The sequence below is a fragment of the Pteropus medius genome, unplaced genomic scaffold, assembly GCF_902729225.1.
Source record: "Pteropus medius unplaced genomic scaffold, Ma_sr-lr_union100, whole genome shotgun sequence".
Lineage (NCBI taxonomy): Eukaryota > Metazoa > Chordata > Mammalia > Chiroptera > Pteropodidae > Pteropus > Pteropus medius.
Window position 1 is genome coordinate 11,737,946 of NW_024349519.1, and position 8,584 is coordinate 11,746,529.

At 34.7% G+C, this 8,584-nt stretch overlaps 1 non-coding gene across 1 annotated transcript; it reads left to right on the forward strand.

Annotated features, from left to right (window-relative positions):
• The first annotated feature begins 3,017 nt into the window (after nucleotides 1-3,017).
• Nucleotides 3,018-3,124, forward strand: LOC120618786 (U6 spliceosomal RNA). Its single transcript, XR_005657291.1, has one exon. It is a non-coding gene; the product is annotated as a U6 spliceosomal RNA (small nuclear RNA).
• Nucleotides 3,125-8,584: the final 5,460 nt, after the last annotated feature.

Below are 8,584 nucleotides of genomic sequence, written 5' to 3' on the forward strand. Positions count from 1 at the left end.
TTAATACATATTCTCAATTATGTGATTTTAAGTTTTCCTTTCGAAGCAGATTCTCTGGAATGCTGCAATGTTGAATCATTTTTGCATAATTCAAAATATAAGACACTACCCTCTGTCAAAATATTAATTTAAGATATCCTGAGCACTAATCAAATGGATTACATAATGGTTACAATCACACACATAAAAAAATGCAAGCAATGGCCATTCTTTTGTTAAATGATGCTAAGCGTTTAATACAGTGAGTGATAGGCTCCTTTTGGGGAATCCACATTGAAAGACACATTAGTTGTTAAATGAAGTATTCTGATCACAGTCTGAAACAACAGATATGGAGGAAAGTTCTACGTTGTAATGAAAAATCATTTCTCATAATATATTTTTTTATTTCATTTTAAGTATTCATGCCATGTATAAATATATAAAATATTCACACAACTCAAAAGTCAAAACTTTATATTATTAAAAAATGCATATTCTGAGAAGTCATCCTTTTTTCTACTCTCTCATACTGTTTCTATTCTAAAAGTTATAATTATTTTCTTTAATTTATGGTTTATAAGCCCTCATTTCTTTTTTGTAAAAATATATGACTTCAGAGAGATTTTATCCTTTTTTTTAATGGCTACATGGTACTGTCGTGTGACTGTACCACAGCGTAGTCAACCAATTTCATTTAGGTCATATTTTGTTATTGGAATTTTGCCTTCTACATATGTTATTTTGTATTTTTGAAGGTGTTTCCTAAGGGTCAATTTCTAAAAGTTAGATTATTAAGTACATGCATATTTAGTTTTGCAAAATATTGTAAAATTCAGTTCCACACTAGGAAGTATTCTTGTAAAACGAATGAACAAAAAAAAAAAGGAAGGAAAAAGAAAACTAAGTTTCTAGATATAACTGGCAGTTTACAGGAAATGTACAGAACAAAGGAACATTTTAATGACACCACAGTGATGTAATTAGGAAAATCCAAAATGCAGACAACTCTGTTAAGCAAATAACCTGGCTTCTCTGATGAATTTGCAAGAAAATCAAGATGAGTGCTAAGAAGAAAGCTAAAGAATACGGGAGACTTACACATACCAACTAAATTCAATGTGCAGATCTTGTTTGGATCCTGAATCAAATAAACTGACTAAAAATTATACACTCACACATTTATATATAAATATAAATATAATTAATGTATAGCATATATTATATATATTACCTATAAATATATATAAAATACGATTATATATTTGTATATTATATATTGTATATAAAATATAAATGGAGAAATTTGAACTCTGCCGAGATATTTGATGGGATTAAGGAATTGTTCATTTTTTCAAATGTAGTTAGTAATTACAGAATGTTGTGAGTTGCAACCTTACTACATAATTATCAGAGGACTAAGCAGATATAAGCTTACCTTAGTCCTCTGCTTATATCCACATATGTGCAACTCTTTGTTTATGCAGTTCCTCCCTTATTAACTGCAACTTCCTATTTATCCTTAAAGATCCACCTCGAATAATACTTCTTCCCAGAGTCTTGCCTAATCCTATCTGTCATAGTATAGCAGACACCTTTGGTGCTCAGCTGAGTTACCCTCGGATCTCTTTTCCTACTTCTACACAGCACTCTCCCAGCTTCTGTATGGTTTTGCTTCTAGCAGTCCAGGCCTGCAACTGATTCTGTTTAGGGGTCTGCTCTTGGGCTGGCAGAGTCACTTTGCCTTGTACCTGGAGACATCTGGAAGTGCCTAGGAGTTTATGCCTCCCTCCTTTAGTCAATATGATGCAGAGCATGAAAGCCATCAGAGCACGTAGTTCCTGGAGACTTTCTCATTGGTCTGTGCAAGAAACATTTATTGAATATCTATGTACCAACATTTGATGAATTTACTTATTAACTACATATCCAATAAATCTACCTCATTTCCTTTCTGCAATCACCAGCCTAATTTAACTTTTTCTCATTTCATATCTGCATGATTACAACAAGCTCCTAACTGCTCTTCTTATCCTTCCTGAAGCTCTTCTTCACACAGAAGCCAGGAGAGCTTATCATTTCCCAACTTAAAGTTTTCAAAAGCATAATTATAAAAGACTAAGCTTCTATATAAAAGAAGCCTCAAAATACAGTGGCTTAAAGAATATAAAAGTTTTATTTCTCTTTCATGTAAAAGTTTCAAATTGGCAGGTTGCTTAGATCTACATAGTTATTCTCAGTTCCTTCCATTTTATTTCTCCTCCATCCCTTAGGGCAGGATCCAACAAACTTTTGGATCACATGCCTCTGGTCTCTGCTGCAACTATTCAGCTCTGCCACTTTAATACAAATAGCTATATATGATATGTAAATGAGTGAGTATGGTTGTGTTCCAATATGACTTTATTTATAAAAACAAATTTGGCCCGTGGGTCATAGTTTGCCAACTCCAACTCTAGAGTTCTGTCCTTATCTGCACATTATAGAATTTTGGTCACAGGCTCTAGTGTTTTCAACTCATGAGAAGAGGGGTCTGTGCCTATTTTAATACTCAGACTAGGAAGTTGCACATAGCACTTGGCATTGGCAAGTGATACCATGGTTTTGACAATCACTTAGCAATGTCTAGCTGCAAGTAATACTGGAAATACAGCTTCCTCCTGGATGGTCCCCTGTCTAGCAACAACTGTATTACTGAGGAAGAAAGGGAGAAGAGATCTTACTGGTCAATTAGCATTGTTTGCCACAGATGACTTCTGCTTTTTTAGAAAACAGTCAAAAATCATTGAGGTGAAAAAAACACTGCAGTATGATCCTTGCTTCCTCTTCAGCCCTACCTTGCACTACTCTCTTCCATGCTCTCTTCATTCCAGTCACATTCTTTCATTTCTTCCAGTATATCATGTCAATAAACTACAAATTCTATAAAAGCAGTGATCTTGTCTGTTTTGCCAAATGCTGCATCCCCAGTGCTTAGGGCAGTATCTGACTTTATAAGCCCTAAATAACTACTTGATAAGTGGATAATTAAGAGTCAGGTACTCACTCTGGCAGCACATATACTAAAATTGGAATGATACAGAGAAGATTAGCATGATCCCTGTGCAAGGATGACACACAAATTTGTGAAGCATTCCAGATTAAAAAAAAAGTCAAGTCCTGTGCTTGATATCTAATAAATCAAATACTGTTCCTGTTGCAAATATCAATGGTACTCTTTGGTTCTAAATCTTTCAAATGGTTTCTAATGTTCTATTTTTCGCATTTTTATCCAATCGGTTGCTAGATCAGTCAATTCTATCTCCTAAAATACTCTTACACATTTACTTCTCTCTTTCTCTACTTCTCTATCACCTCTCAACAGTATAAACAAATCATATTTCTGGATGCCAGCTTCCACACACATACACACTATATTGTCCCCTCTGCTAGCAAAACAATCTACTTATAAGTCAAAGTTGATCATGTTAGTTCTTTGTTCACAATATTTTGGTAGATCTCAATTGTCCTCAGCATAAAGGTTAAACTTTTTAATCTGACTTGAGAGATCCTCTTCAGTCCATTGACTCTCATCTTCTCCAGACATACTAAATTGTTTCTATTAACTCAGTAATCCCATAATCTCTTACTTCTGGGCTTTTAAAATGTGCTGTTTCTTCTTGGAACACTTTCTTCATTACCACCCCCAACCCCCAACTCCTTCTTTTCCTGCTAACTCTTACTTATGCTTCAGGTCTCAGCTGAGAGTCTCTCTAAGCAATCTTACCTGACTCTGAAGTACATAAAAGGTCACTATCAAGAAATTAAAAATATAACTTCCAGAATGGAAAAAAAAATATGAAAATATTTTTGAAATTCTAACGTCCAAGGTAATAGCATTGGAAGATGAGACCTTTGGGAAATACTTAAGTCATGAGGGCTTAGTGCCCTTGTATAAGAGACTCCAAAGAATATCCTCACCCCTTCCACATGAGAGGCTACAAAAAAAAGATGACCATAAAGGAAGTGGACTCTCACAAGACACCAAACCTGCTGGCATCATGATCTTGAGTTTTCCAGCCTCCAGAACGCTGAGAAATAAATATTTGTTGTTTATAAGCCACCCAGTTTATGGTATTTTTGTTATAGCAGCCTTAATGTGCTAAGACAGTATTCAAATAAACATTTCTCCAAAGAAGGTACACAAATGGCCAACAATCACATGAAAAATTGCTCAACATTATTAGTCATTGGGGAAATGCTAATGGAAACCATAATAAAATACCACTTCACACCCACTAGGATGGCTATAATGAAAAATAACAAGTGTTGGCAAAGTTATGGAGAAATTGGAATGCTTATATATTGCTGGCAGAAATGTAAAATGGTTTGGCCACTATGGGAAACAGTTTGGCTGTTCCTCAAACAGTTAAAGACAGAATTGTCATATGAGCCAGAAATTCTACTCCTAGGTATATACCCTAAAGAGCTGAAAACAGGTATTCAGAGGAATGCATGTACACACATGTTCATAAAATCACTATTCCCAGTAGCCAAATGAGGAAAACAGTCTAAATGTCCATCACTTGATGAACGTGTAAACAATTTGTGGTATATTATTTGGCCATAAAAAAGAAGTGATACGCAATGCAACATGGATGAACTTCAAAAATATTATGCTAAGTGAGAGAAGCCAGACACAAAAGGTGACCAGTTATATGATTCTATTTATGTAAACCCACAGAGACAGAAAGCAGAATGGTGGTTGCCAGAAGCTAGTGGGAGGAAGGAATGGGAAGTAATTGCCTAATAAAATGCAGGGATTCCTTCTGGAGTGATGAAAATGTTTTGGATCAAAAAAAAAAAGGTAGGTGTTACACAATGTTGTGAATGTACTAAATGCCACTGAATTGTTCACTTTAAAATGATTAATTTTATGTGTTATGTGAATTTTATTTAAAAAAAAAAGTAAAGAGGTAGCATCTTCTAAGGTTCTTCAGTCCGTCATGTGAGAGAGCTACTGCCATGGGTTTTGACATGTTCTCATGTTTTGCCTTTATTTTTCCCTACGATAAGGAAATTTCTGTGCTTTGACTTTATGGTTAAGTGTAATTCAAATGTAAGAAAATCATAATTATCCAAAAGCTGAAGAATTTGGTGAGAAAAATTTGTGCAGAGAAATTAAATTCTAAAAGCTTCAACTATTCAATAAAATATGGGTGTGATAGAATGTCATCTGACACTATGGCATCTTCAAAAGACTGACTCCTCATGCTCCTTCATAACAGTCACCATGTACCATCAAGTGTTTTCTTTTTGCTTTGGCAAGGACAATAAATCTTCATAACATTATACTTTATATACAAACTTCATTTGTTCACTTTCAAAGTTATATAACCTTGTTTTTATAACATGTTTACTTATATAAACTTGTTCAAATTTTTCAAATGATATGTTTTCCTATCTGTGAAAATTGTTCATTTTAGGTTAAGATGGAACAAATAATTTTTTATTAAAAATAGATGGAAATCGTTTCTTCGTTTAACAGTTTTGGACTTAATGGCAGGGTTTTCGGGAATGAATTAGTCATGAAGTAAGGGCTAGATGTACAAGTTTATCTCTCCCACTAGACTTCTTGCCTGACTCAGAGTTGGCACCCAATAAGATTTTTAAAATAAAATTTAAAAGTAGTTAAAATTCGTAAGACCTACGTAACTTAAACGAAGACTGTAAGACTGAAGGCAAAAGAAACTGTATCGTAAGCACTGTAATTTAGTTGGTAAAGTTGTTTCCCATGGGAGTATGAGCTATACGTGTATAAATAGATGGTGCATAATGGGTGACAGTTTTCAAGAACAGTGCAACCAACATTGGCTCACTTTTTATGTCTGCAGGAGGAGAGAGCATTATGCAAGCCTGACAGGAAATAAATGGCACACTCAAACAAGATTGTTGAGTAGAGTCTAATAGGAAGAATTCCTACAGGGGTGAGGTTAGGTCTAAGAAAAAGAATATGAGGAGAAACACTGAGAAGCTAGAAACAGCGGGAGGCCTGTAGCTCAGAAAGGGGAAGGGAATTCCACATAGAGTGGTGGCTACAGCTGAGACCGTAGAAGAGGACTACTGACAGAAGCAATGCCTTCATTAGAGGAATGCGGTCAACCCCTGGCCTGGAAGAGAGTTGGTTGAAAGGATAATACTCCAGACTCCTCCTACCCTCTGACCTCCTGCCAATAGTTCTCATTGGCCAATCGCAAGTGCGAGTCAAAGAGCAAGAAAGAATTCTAGCTGAGGAATTCCAGCTCAGTCAATCTCCTGGGCACAGAGGAAAGTGGAAAAGAATGGAGTGTAGATCTCATGGAGCAAGTGGAGAAAAAAATCAAGCACATCGAGTGACTAAATACAGAAAAATTAGCTGAATATGCAAAAGACCAATTTCATGTTTGTTTGTTTGTTTTTACCACCTAACTCTATTTATCTCTGCATTTGGGTGAATGAAAGCTTTGGACAGAAGTGTTTTTGTGTTGAGTTGTCATAACTTAGAGGATAAAATGCCTAAGTAGTTAACTTATGATTGTGTGATATGGATAATTAAAAGAACCTTCTATCCGCCTCAAGTTTCCACTGACAGATTCTGAGTAACATTATTCATTTTAATCCCATGAGGTTTTAATAAAAAACAAATACTTCTCATGACCTTGACAAACAAAACTCAATTCAAGCCTTTATAAAAACCTTCAAAATCTATTTGAACTTTTTATTTGCCCTAAAGGTCTGGCTAAACCTTCATTTCTTACCCTCTCCTTCCTTTTTGTCCAGGGTTAGAGTGGGATGGAGGGAATTAAACTCTTTAAATTGATATCTTTTGATAAAGACCAAAGACCTTGATCAGGTTCCTAATATACCCATATTGTCCCACATGTCTAAGCTTGGTCTCAAAAGAGTTGAAGTTTGCTCAGCATTTAAACTGAATCACCACTTGTTTTTAACCAAAGTTGTTTTTGTTTCAGTCAATTGCCCTTTAAGCTCTAAACTCTAAGGAGAGTTTGAATTTCAAAAGTAACAATTGCTCTGTCTGTAATATGTAAGACTTCTGGTTTTCCTCTTCCATTTTGGCCAGGCTTTCTTTTCTCTCCTCACCCTTCTGGGGAAAAATAAGAGCTGAAAATATACCTCTTAATTTTATAAGGTAATACCCATCTCTTGTCACTTGAAATATAGAGTTGCCTAATAAACACTTACTTTCTCATATTTGTATTTATCTATTTGGTTCATATTTTCTAACCAAACAAATAGATGAGGGCAATGGTCACTGTACATTCAAGCAGATGAGTTTATCATTAAACTCTTAAGAAATGCTTTCTCCTAACAACAGAATTTTGCTGCTGCTTGTTCTCATAATTCAAAGAAATTTAAGGCATTTGGTTTTCAAATGTTCACTGACTTTGCATCTTTATTGAATTTGACTATTCAAGAAATAGGTATCAAACTAGCCTATTTGTATGAAGCATATGAGAGTAACTACCAGCCTATATCAGACTGTTCATAGATTTGAAGGAGAAAAATATGAATCAAGTTTATTTAAACTTTTGTGGAAAATATAAATTATTTGACAATATTTATAAGGCAATATGGTAAGTTTGAAATAGATTGAACTCCATTCAAGTGATCTCAACTCCAAATCTCCATTATGCCACTAAATTAGCTGTGGAACCAGAGGTGATCTACTTAACTTCTTAATTTTCTCAGATATAAATAAGATTACGTATATAAAAGTACTTTACGTAGTATACAGGAACATGCTAAAATTGTATCTAGCATACGCCTACCTACTTCTTCCAACTCAAATCTCTAGAAATAGCAGAGAATACATTTTTTCAAAATGAATAAATCTACAACTGCTCTAGAAATCAAGAGTTCAATAAAGGCCAGAAGATTTGGAAGAACTCATCGAAAAATGGAAAGCAGGTAAGATTAGATTGATTAAGCACAGCCTAGAGCTTAATTATGAAAAAAAAAATGTTAAAAGAAAAAGATAGGAGGAATTCTAGTAGTTCTACATGCATATTTGGAATTAAGGAAATTAAGGAGCAGGAGTCTGTATGAGGACCATTCAGGGTATCTAGGCTCCTTCTTCTGACTTGTGCCAAGCAGTGGTCAACAGAAATATTTATTTTCTGAATAGAACAGTATGGACTCTTTCAGCAGAGAGACCATGGACAATTGGTCATATCCAATTGGGCATCCTCCACTCCAGAAGGACACTTGGTCGGAAATTTCCAGAACATTTCTTGAATAATCTTGAATATTTATTAAGGAAATTTCCTTCTTTGTCCTCACAATCACAGAAATAAGGTTACACTACAGAAACAGCATTCTTTAGCAGGTAAACAGGGTTAACGAATACAATGAAAAACATAAGACAACAAGAAAAAGTAATCTCGTGAAAGAGAGGTATAAAATTCAACACAGAAGAGTGCTCTTCAATCTTTAATGTACATAAAAATAATCTGAAGAATTTGTTTTTAATTTTGATTCCCAGACTAAACCACAAACAAATTAAAACATAATATCTGGAGTAAGCCTAAAGCATCAGTATTTTTGAAAGGCTTTCAATTGATTCCAT